This window comes from Arachis ipaensis, chromosome B8, assembly GCF_059453495.1.
Source record: "Arachis ipaensis isolate K30076 ecotype BB chromosome B8, ASM5945349v1, whole genome shotgun sequence".
Classification (NCBI taxonomy): domain Eukaryota; kingdom Viridiplantae; phylum Streptophyta; class Magnoliopsida; order Fabales; family Fabaceae; genus Arachis; species Arachis ipaensis.
Genome location: NC_142443.1, coordinates 101,746,456 through 101,757,894, shown reverse-complemented (window position 1 = coordinate 101,757,894; position 11,439 = coordinate 101,746,456). Strand labels below are relative to the sequence as shown.

General features: G+C 40.0%; 1 pseudogene; it reads left to right on the top strand.

Moving 5' to 3' along the window:
* Positions 1-9,827: 9,827 nt before the first annotated feature.
* Positions 9,828-10,598, top strand: LOC148549037 (uncharacterized; annotated as a pseudogene).
* Positions 10,599-11,439: the final 841 nt, after the last annotated feature.

The window sequence follows — 11,439 nt, the reverse complement described above, 5'->3', positions numbered from 1 at the left end:
CTTCAATAATAATCAAGGTAGAAAAACCCAGAATAGGTTCAACAACAGACCACCATTCCCATCTTCTTAGTTACTTTTTTTCTCTTTCTTATTTTTTAAAACTTCCTAACTAATTACTCTCTCTTCTATTTTCGAAAAATTCTCATCTCTTTTTCTCCCTTCTTTTTCAAAAATCATCTTTCAATTTTTAAAATCTTTTTAGTTAATTAGCTTTTTTGAAATTCATCTTTCAATTTTCAAAATCTTTTTTAGTCACCGCGAAGCTACCGCTGTTGTTGATGTTTGGTGCACAAAATTGTGATTCACACTTTTCACAACTCATACCACTAACCAGCAAGTACACTGGGTCGTCCAAGTAATACCTTACGTGAGTAAGGGTCGATCCCACGGAGATTGTCGGCTTGAAGCAAGCTATGGTTATTTTGTAATTCTTAGTCAGGAAATCAATGATAAGAGTGATTATATTTATGAAGAGTAAAAAGCATAAATTAAATAGTACTTGTTGTGCAGTAATGGAGAACAGATTGAGGTTTTGGAGATGCTCTGTCTTCTGAATCTCCGCTTTCCTACTGTCTTCTTCTTCACGCACGCAAGACTCTTTCCATGGCAAGCTGTATGTTAGTGGATCACCGTTGTCAATGGCTACCATCTGTCCTCTCAGTGAAAATGGTCCAAATGCGCTGTCACCGTATGACTAATCATCTGTCGGTTCTCACTCATGTTGGAATAGGATCCATTGATCCTTTTGCGTCTGTCACTACGCCCAGCACTTGTGAGTTTGAAGCTCGACACAGTCATCCCATCCCAGATCCTACTCGGAATACCACAGACAAGGTTTAGACTTTCCGGATCTCAGGAATGGCCGTCAATAATTCTAGCCTATACCACGAAGACTCTGATCTCACGGATTCGAATGCTCTGTTGTCAGGAGATGCAATCAAACACGTGAACTAGGAATCAAAGAGAAACACACTCAATCTAAGGTAGAACGGAAGTGATTGTCAGGCACGCGTTCATAGGTTGAGAATGGTGATGAGTGTCACGGATCATCACATTTATCATGGTTAAGTGCGAGTGAATATCTTAGAACAGAGACAAGCGTGTTTGAATAGAAAACAGAAGTAATTGCATTAATTCATCGAGACACAGCAGAGCTCCTCACCCCCAATCATGGGGTTTAGAGACTCATGCCGTCAGAAATACAAATTGAAACGTGTAAAATGTCATCAGGTACAAAATAAATCTCTAAAAGTTGTTTAAATACTAAACTAGTAACCTAGGTTTACAGAAAATGAGTAAACTACAATAGATAGTGCAGAAATCCACTTCCGGGACCCACTTGGTGTGTGCTGGGGCTGAGACTTGAGCTTTACATGTGCCTAGGCTGTTTTTGGAGTTAAACGTCAGGTTGTAGCCTGTTTTGGGCGTTTAACTCCAACTTGTAACCTGTTTCTGGCGTTTAACGCCAGAATGCAACATGGAACTGGTGTTGGACGCCAGTTTACGTCATTTATCTTCGAGCAAAGTATGGACTATTATATATTGCTGGAAAGCCCTGGATGTCTACTTTCCAACGCAATTGAGAGCGCACCATTTGGGTTTCTGTAGCTCCAGAAAATCCATTTCGAGTGTAGGGAGGTCAGAATCCAACAGCATCTGCAGTCCTTTTTCAGCCTCTGAATCAGATTTTTCTCAGGTCCCTCAATTTCAGCCAGAAAATACCTGAAATCACAGAAAAACACACAAACTCATAGTAAAGTCTAGAAATGTGAATTTTGAATAAAAACTAATAAAAATATAGTAAAAACTAACTAAATCATACTAAAAACTACTTAAAAACAATGCCAAAAAGCGTATAAATTATCCGCTCATCAATATTTCTTGCCGCCTTTCTGTCACCGGGGTCCACTGCCGTTGCTGCTAAGGTTTTCTGTCATCACCAGAGCCGTTGCCATTTTGTTTCTCTGTTACTTTTTAAGTGAAGTAGGTAATTTCTTTTCGGAACCCTTGATATATTAGTTTCTGTTATATGTGGCTGAGGTTTGCGGCATTATTTGGCATAGGGTTAAATATCAGTTCTTGCATGTCATGTTTGAAGTCACTGTTGTTGCCTCAGAAATGGTCCAAAGTTGTGGTTGTCGCAGGCTGCGAGGAAAAGGGGTTTTTGACTCGTTTTGGTTTTGTGAGTTTCGACGAGTTGAGGTAGGGGTTTTCTTAAAGTTTATTTTATATTATGGAATTGTTATAAATAGATATTGATATGGAAAATATATTTCTGTGATTATATTTATCTTATGGATGTGGTTGTTTGCTGAATTGAATTACTGATAGCTTGAGTGGTGTGCGGTTGTGGATAAGTGGTGCACGAAATTGTGATCTCTAACAATGGCGCCAAAAACTTGGTACGCGCAATCTTAATCTCAACTCTTTTTCATAACTCTACACAACTAACCAGCAAGTGCACTGGGTCGTCCAAGTAATACCTTACGTGAGTAAGGGTCGATCCCACGGAGATTGTCGGCTTGAAGCAAGCTATGGTCATCCTTGTAAATCTCAGTCAGGCAGATTCAAATGGTTATAAGGTTTTGATAATTAAAATATAAATAAAATATAAAATAAGATAAAGTTACTTATGTAATTCATTGGTGGGAATTTCAGATAAGCGTCTGGAGATGCTTTGTTGCTTCTAAACCTCTTCTTTCCTATTGTCTTCTTCCAACCATGCGTTACTTCCTTCCATGGCAAGCTGTATGATCCTCTCGGATGAAAACAAATCCATATGCGCTGTCACCGCACGACTAATCATCTGTCGATTTCCGCTAGTGTCGGAATAGGACCATTGTCCTTTTTCACACTGTTACTTGTGCCCCACATTCGCAGGTTTGAAGCTCGTCACAGTCATCCCTTCCCAGATCCTACTCGAAATACCACAAACAAGGTTTAGACTTTTCGGATCTCAGGAATGCTACCAATGGTTCTAGCCTATACCACAAAGACTCTGATCTCATGGAATGGAATGCTCTGTTGTCAGGAGAGGCAACCATGCGTCGTGAACCAGGAGGCCAAGAGATACACACTCAAGCTATTGCAGATAGAACGGAAGTGGTTGTTAGGCACGCGTTCATAAGTGAGAATGATGATGAGTGTCATGGGTCATCACATTCATCAGGTTGGAGTGCGAGTGAATATCTTAGAGAAGAAGTAGGCGTGAATTGAATAGAAAAATAATAGTACTTGTATTAATTCATGAAGAACAGCAGAGCTCTACACCTTAATCTATGGGGTGTAGAAACTCCACCGTAGAAAATACATAAGTGAAAGGTCTAGGCATGGCCGTGAGGCCAGCCTCCAAACGTGTACAATATGATCAAAAGATATTCCAAAGATCAAAGACGATAAAATAAATCTCTAAAAGTAGTTTTTATACTAAACTAGTAGCCTAGGGTTACAGAAAATGAGTAACTAAGTGCAGATAGTGCAGAAATCCACTTCTGGGAACCACTTGGTGTGTGCTTGGGCTGAGCATTGAAGCTTTCACGTGCATAGGCTGTTCCTGGAGTTAAACGCCAGCTTTGGTGCCAGTTTGGGTGTTTTACGCCAAGATGTTTTAGGCTGTCTTTGAACGCTAGTTTGGGCCATCAAATCTCGAGCAAAGTATGAACTATTATATATTTCTAGAAAGCCCAGGATGTCTACTTTCCAACTCAATTGAGAGCGCACCAATTGGGCTTTTGTAGCTGCATAAAATCCACTTCGAGTGCAGGGAGGTCAGAATCCAACAGCATCTGCAGTCCTTTTTCAGCCTCTGAATCAGATTTTTGCTCAGGTCCCTCAATTTCAGCCAGAAAATACCCGAAATCATAGAAAAACACACAAACTCATAGTAAAGTCCAGAAATATGATTTTTGAATAAAAACTAATAAAAATATAATAAAAAGTAATTAAAATATGCTAAAAGCTATGTAAAAACAATGCCAAAAAGGGTATAAATTATCCGCTCATCAATAAGAAAAGTAGTTTTTCTTAGTTTTGGAATTAATTTAATAATGAAAATGGATTGGCATTGAAAATAATTTGATTTTGGAGGTGCTTTGATTTTGAATTGGTTGATTTTATAAATGATTCAATATTGGAACTGGTTGATTTTGAAAAAAAAAAGACTTATTATTGGAATTGGTTGGATTTTGGAAAATGGTTGAGATTTGGAAATGAGTTTAATTTATTGGAAATAAATTGAATTAGAGAAATAAATTGATTTTGAAATGGTTTGACATCGAACCAGATCTGATATCAAAATTGGTTTAAAAAGTTAAAAAGAATTGGATATTTGATAATTGTTTGATATTGAATCTAGTTGAGAACGGGTTGGAAAATGTGGTTTTGACAAGACCCGTAATGGTGACATAGTCCGAATTTCAGAAGAGATGCTACCCAAATTTTTATAAAAATTGGAGACTTCGTTTAAAGTGGTTATTTAGAAAGATTGATATTTAAGAATTATATGATTTGTTTCTGAGTTATTAAGAAAAAGATTATGTTTTGAGTTTGAATTATTAATGAACGAAATGGGAGGAATGATGATGATTGAATTTGAATGAAGAATGATGAGATTATGATTTTAAAAGTATGATTTTTGAATGAATTGAATGATATTGAGAAATTGATTTGAAAATGAAATTGAATTTCATTAAGAGTTGAGACCCCAGGTAAGAGGCAGTGGCGTTGTCCACTTGCTCCGAGAAAGAGATGAGGAAGAAGAATGAAGAAATATGAGTCTGATTATGAAATTGAATGAATATGATAAATGAGACATAATTGAGGATGATTGATGACAAGTATGTTTGTGTTTTCTCTCTGGTTGTAAGGGTGACAGGGCACCTATTCCCTCTTGTAAGGGTGACAGGGCATATAATCCCTCTAATGGTGACAGGACATATAATCCCTCAAATGGTGACAAGGCATGTATTCCCTCTAATGATATTAAGGCGCAACAGAGAGACAGTGTCCAGATTAGCTACCGGACATATCAGGTTTGGCTATAAAACCGACAAATGAGCCCATTAGCCATAGGGCAAACATGCATCATATGCATTTGTATGATTTGGTTGAGTTTGAATTTGTTTTGGTTTACCTAATTGTTTAACTTATATTAATTGTTATCTAAGCTATTTGCTATAACTGCTATCCAGGCCTGTATTTTTCTTGTCTGTTTTGCCTGTGTTTGCTCTAATGTGGTACTTTTGAGATAGAGTTTTGGTGCTGAATTGAAGATAAGTGCTAATTGATTACGTGAATGGGCATGAGGTCGTGATTGGTTCCTGATTGAGGTTTAGTTAAGTATGAAAAATCAAGCTGGTTCAGCTAGACTTAATGAACCTATGCTTGGAACAGGTTGGTTATTCATATAGTCTAGGAAACTTTTAAGATTTTTCTTATACGAAATGAAAGGTTTTGGCTTTGCATAGTTAACTGATTTCTTTTAAAAAGGTTTTGAATTTTTGGATGGTTAAACTGTCAATTTTCAAAAGATTCATAAAGCAACGATAATCACTGAGCTTGAAAATAGTTTTCTTATTGAATATCTTCTTATGACAATTCTGTAAACTCCGTGGTGAGATCGTGTGGTTAGGTTCTCATCCCCTACAGCTTTATCTTTTCAAGAGACGAATGAAGAAGCTTTCGAAGAGTTTTATTGCGTTTAGCTTATTCAATGTTGATGTTCAGTTATTTTTTATTTTTCCCTCGCCATCAATATTGTATCTTGTAAGAGGGATAGGGATTGTATGTTTTGTATCTATACTAAATTCATAAGCTACTTGGGTAAGGAGTGTTGTATATATGTATATGTTTGTTGGTTTGCAAGATAAAGTATTTTTTCCAGTTTTCCAAGGAAAACAGCGATACGATTTCGAGTCAAAGGCTCATATTTTATTGTTAAGTATATGTAGTCGTCATAATACTTCTTGCTATCAGAGTGGCGCAGCCGGAAGCATGACATTCTGATAGTGAGGGTGTTACATTATGGTATCAGAGCAGTCTTTCCTGTAGAGCCTGAGGAATGGACTGATTGTGCTCTAGTTGCGTACTTTGAGTGTCTATCATGTTGTAGATCTTGCCTGTAAGACCCGGTTAATTAATGGATAATTAACCCATAAATGAGAATTTATTCTAGAAAGCCAAAAATATGATTTTATGGCTAAATATGATAGAGGAGATTGAGACGAGAATTTTGGTACCAATTTTATAGAAATCGGACCAAGATTGGACCGAACGGGCCAAACCGGTCCAACCGGACCCAAAGTGGGCCCTTGGCCCAACTAAACTAAACCCTAAAACACTCATTTCAGCACTCTCTGTCCTCACTTATCTCTCAAACACGCTGAAAGGGGGAAGAATGGGGGAAGAACACTCTCAAACTTCTATCTCTAACTTGATCTTGAAACCACCATAACTTTTGATCTAGAGCTCCGATTGCCGCACCGTTTGCGGCCACGCGTTCACCGCGGAGAGCTCTACAAAACTCATACAACCAATCTTTAGATAAGCTACGTTTTGCTCTTCGAAATTCCAGCCTTTGTTTTCGAGTTTCATGGGTGAAATATTGAGATTTTGGGCTCCTTGATGTTATAGGACCCAACTCTCTTGAAGGAGAAGGTTAATCTTGTCTCCTTGGACCTTGGGTGTGGTAATATTCTCAACTCTAGTATAATTTATTGTTCTATGATGTTTGGGTATTGAGATATTGTGTATGGGTATGATGATTGTGGCTTAGATTGTGTATATGTGAATATTGGAGCTTGCTTGGTGACTTTGGAAAGCTTGAAAAGGGAGTTTTGTGTGATAAAATATATTCTTGGAGGTGTTGAGACCTTGAGAGCTTGAGGAAAAGTGATTTGGAAGTGCTCCGGTTGAGCTTGGGAAATCGGCTAAGGTATGGTCTTGGTTTCTCGTATCTAATATGTAATGTGGTAGGAAATACTTAGGCTAGAGGCCCTAAGATAGGCATTGAATTGATGATGTTGTTGAATGGTTGAGATATATGATGTGATCATATATGTGACTATGAATATTGATGCCTTGATTGTGTGATATATGAGAAAATGCATGTTGTGATATATGCTTGATGAATGATTGAGGTTGAATTGGTGGGTGGTACCATGTTGATGGTGAGTATGATGATGAGTATGTATAATGATGTTTGATTGAAAATGGTATTATTGGAAATTGGGATGAGGAAGGATGTATGACATGATATTGTGTTTGTCCTTTAGCCATTTGACTGAGAAGTGTTAAAATGGTTGGATGGTGGTTTTGGGAGTTTTGGTAAAGTGTCAATGTGTGAGTTGAGGATGGCTTGATGTTGATTTTGGTACATTTTGATTGATTTCAAAAATGGTTGAAATTGGCATGTTTTGGTTGATTTTGAAAAGAGTTGAAAATGGCTTGTTTTGAAAATGGCACCTTGTGGTTTTGTATGAAAATATGGTTTTTGGGCATATTTTGACGGGACATAACTTGGACTACGGATCCCCATTTTGTACCAAACTTATTTAGAAATGAAATTGGATCTGAGATGTCCATGTCGTTAGAAGAACGGGCGGAAAATGATTTAAAATGAGAAAGTTATGTCCGTCAGAAGATTGGGGGTTGAATCTGTAAATTCTGCAACTTTTAACTTAGAAAATTTTTAGCAGAATGACCCTACGCGCGTAGGCACACTTGGCGCGTACGCGCCACTCTTCAAGAAGGCACCATCCACGCGTGCGCGTGGTGTGCGCGGGCACGTCGATGCGCTGCACCAAATGCCCAGCCATTTTCCCGAGAGTTGTGCCAGAGTTGTGCCAGTTTTGTGCCTGGGGCACAAATGTACCCGCGCGTACACAGGGCTGATGCGTATCCGTCGTTTGGCTATTTTTCAACCCGCACGTTCGCACGTTTGCCGCTTGTGCGTCGATGAGTTTTGTGTCCATCTACGCGTGCGCGTGGAGTGCGCATACGCGTGGCCCTGTTTTCATCCTAAAGTTGATTTTTGAGTTTTAAAAGCCAAATTTTATACTTCTAAGCCTCCGAACTCACCACTTATGTCTTAAATCATTATGATATGCCTAGCAATGAGACAAGGAGCTAGTGAATGTGGTAACTTGCGAGTGAAGCAAGGGAAAAGTGAGTGATCAATGAGGATCAAAGATGATTATGTGAAATGCGGAGAATGGCGGTGGAAGTGCTTGTTATGCCATGGGCCGAAGGGCCGTAATTGTTAATGAATTGGCTGGTTATGGATTTAACCGTGAGCTGGATGGCTGGATTATTGCCGTGTTACGGCGGAGCCATGATTATGGCTAAGTATAAATGCATATATGCTATTGAATGAATTGTGAATGTTTTCACTTCCACAATTGGAGATGAGGGTTTCCCTGGGAGGAAGCAGTGGCTAGCCACTACGTGCTCCAGGTTGAGACTCGAAGCTCTTTTGACCCTATGTCGTAGGTGTAGCCGGGCACTGTGAAAGTCTCGGATGAGCTCGCCCCCGTAAATATTCACCAGTGAGGGTGATGGATATGGATCATGATTATGATCAAGTTTATGATGAGTATAACTCGAGTTGGGGATGCGCGACAGAGGGACAGTCCAATGGTTAGCTACCAAGACTTGTCGGGTTGGCTCTATAACCGACAGATGATATCATCAGCCACTAGGGACATGCATTCATCATATGCATACTATATAAATTGTTTGAGATTGCCTATTTGACTGCATATTACTTACTAGTTGTCTAAATGCCTTATCTGTTCTTATTTGTATATCTCGTGTTTGATTTAGCTACGTTTGCTACGTTATACTCCTGCTGGTGGTTGGGAGGTCTGAAGGAATTGTTAAGGGAAGCATTAGTTAGAATGAAGGATCTTTAGTCAGATGCCCTTTATGGTTTAGCTTGTTTATAAGCTTTGATATTATCTGGAGGAAGTCCTAGGATTGCCTTCGGCTTTTCTCTATTATGACATGTTATATATGGGGAACTGTTACCATGCTGGGGACCTCTGGTTCTCACCCATGCGAATTTTGTGGTTTTCAGATGCAGGACGCGAGGCTTCTCGTTGAGGCATGCTGGAGACTTCCGGATTAGCGAAGATCCTTTATTCTTGGGGGCTCTGTTTTGGTTTATATGTTTTGCGTAGATACTTTTATCTCCATTAAATAATACAAACTGTGATGACTCCTTCTAGAGGGGATTTTTGGAGAATAGGTTCTCTGTTTTTATGTCCCTTTGGGTTTCCTTTGGTGTTTCCTTATTTTATTATATGTATATATATTGCTATGCTCGGACCGGTTATCTTCGCAACCGGATTTTGAGTTTTGATATTCCCATTTTTGACACTCTTTCGTATATATATAATTCTCGCGATGGTTTATTTTTGTTCGCTACGTTATCGATCGGAGTGTTGCGCTTTTCGAGTCACGATTTTTGTTTACCCCTTTTTCCTTCAAAGGCTTCTAGTTATAAACATCATTCATACTACTATACGTACTAAATTTTTATTTTAGAGGTCGTAATACCTTGCCATCTCTGAATTATGACTTAAGCATAAGACTCTGTACGGTAGGGTGTTACATTATGGTATCAGAGCAGTTCGTTCCTGTAGCGCCTGAGGGACGGACTGACTATGCTTCTGTGCATTCTCTGTATGTGTGTTATGTGCTGTTAGTATATCTACTTGATATAATTGGCATAAACGTTCATGAGCATACATTTGGGACTTGAAGTACTAAACTTTCGATATTGAGACTGATCAACTTAATATCGATTGTTTGATGTGTATAGGAACCAGATGGCGCCTCGTGGACGCGGTAGAGGCCGTGGTAGAGGTCGTACTAATGCTCGTGCACCAGAGGTTAACCCTAATGACCCGGTGAACTTTATGACTGCGTTGGAGAACATGGCTGTTGCTATGCAAGCCATTGCTGAAGCTCTTGGACAACAGATGAACAACCATGGCAACGACGGAGGTGGAGTTCAGGGCCCGATGACACTGGCAAACTTTTTGAAGGTTAATCCTCCTAAGTTCAAGGGAACTACTAGCCCGACTGAAGCCGATACATGGTTTCAGGCTTTGGAGCGAGCACTACAAGCGCAGGTGGTGCCTGAAGGACAGCGTGTTGAGTTTGCTACCTATTTGCTCACTGGGAAAGCGTCGCATTGGTGGCAAGGAGTCCGACACCTCCTGCAGTAGGGTGATGATTATATCACCTGGGATGTCTTCCAAGAGGAGTTCTATAAGAAGTACTTTCCGACTTCTGCTAGGACGGCCAAGGAGCTTGAATTATTGTAGTTGAAGCAGGGTACTATGTCCGTATCTGAGTATACTGACAAGTTTGAGGAGCTGTTCAGATTTTCTCGTATGTGTCAAGGGACTCCGGTGGAATATGAGGAATGGAAGTGCGTTAAGTATGAAGGAGGACTCCGGAGTGATATTTTCAGCTCAGTGGGACCAATGGAGATCAGGACTTTCTCCGAGTTAGTGAACAAGTGTAGAGTTGCTGAAGAGTGCGTGAAGAAGGCGGCTGCTGAGAGAGGGAGTCACAAAGGATCATTCCCATAGAACCGAGGGAAGAGCTTTGCACCTAGAGGTCCATCTTTCAAGAGGGGAGGTTCTTTTAGGAGGCCCAACAATAACAACTCCCAAGGTAAAAGGTTTGGAAAGCAGCCTCAGAATGAGCAAGCTTGTGCTAGGTGTGGAAGTCACCATCCAGGAGCCCCGTGCAAGGCCGGGTGGGGCTTGTGCTATTACTATGGTAAGGCGGGACATAAGGTCCCAAACTGTCCGGAGAGGCAGAAACAAGGTGCCGGGAAGGCGCAGCAGATTGGTCGGGTGTTCACCACTTCAACTATAGGTGCTGAGGGATCTGAGGCACTTATCCGAGGTAACTGTGAAATAGCTGGTCGAACTTTAAATGCTTTATTTGATTCGGGAGCATCGCATTCATTCATTGCATTTGAGAAAGCCCATGAGTTAGGATTGAAGATCGTAACCTTAGGTTATGACCTAAAAGTGTATAATGCTACCCATGAGGCCATGGTAACTAGGCTAGGATGCCCGAAAGTTTCGTTTAGGTTCAAGCAGCGTGATTTTGTCCATAACTTAATCTGCTTACCGATGATCGGTCTTGATCTTATCTTGGGATTGGACTGGTTATCTGAGAACCATGTTCTGCTTGATTGTTCTACAAAGTCGGTGTACTTTATGCCGGAAGATACAGAAGGGCCGGTTGTGGTGAATAATTGTTACTTGAATTCGATGATGGTGAACTGCTCCGAAATCGAATGTCAGGGTATCCTGTTGTTAACCACAGGTGTTTCGGGTGATGATCAAAGGATGGAACAGATTCTGGTGGTGTGTGAGTTTCTGGAGGTGTTTCCCGATGACATTGATGAATTTCCAC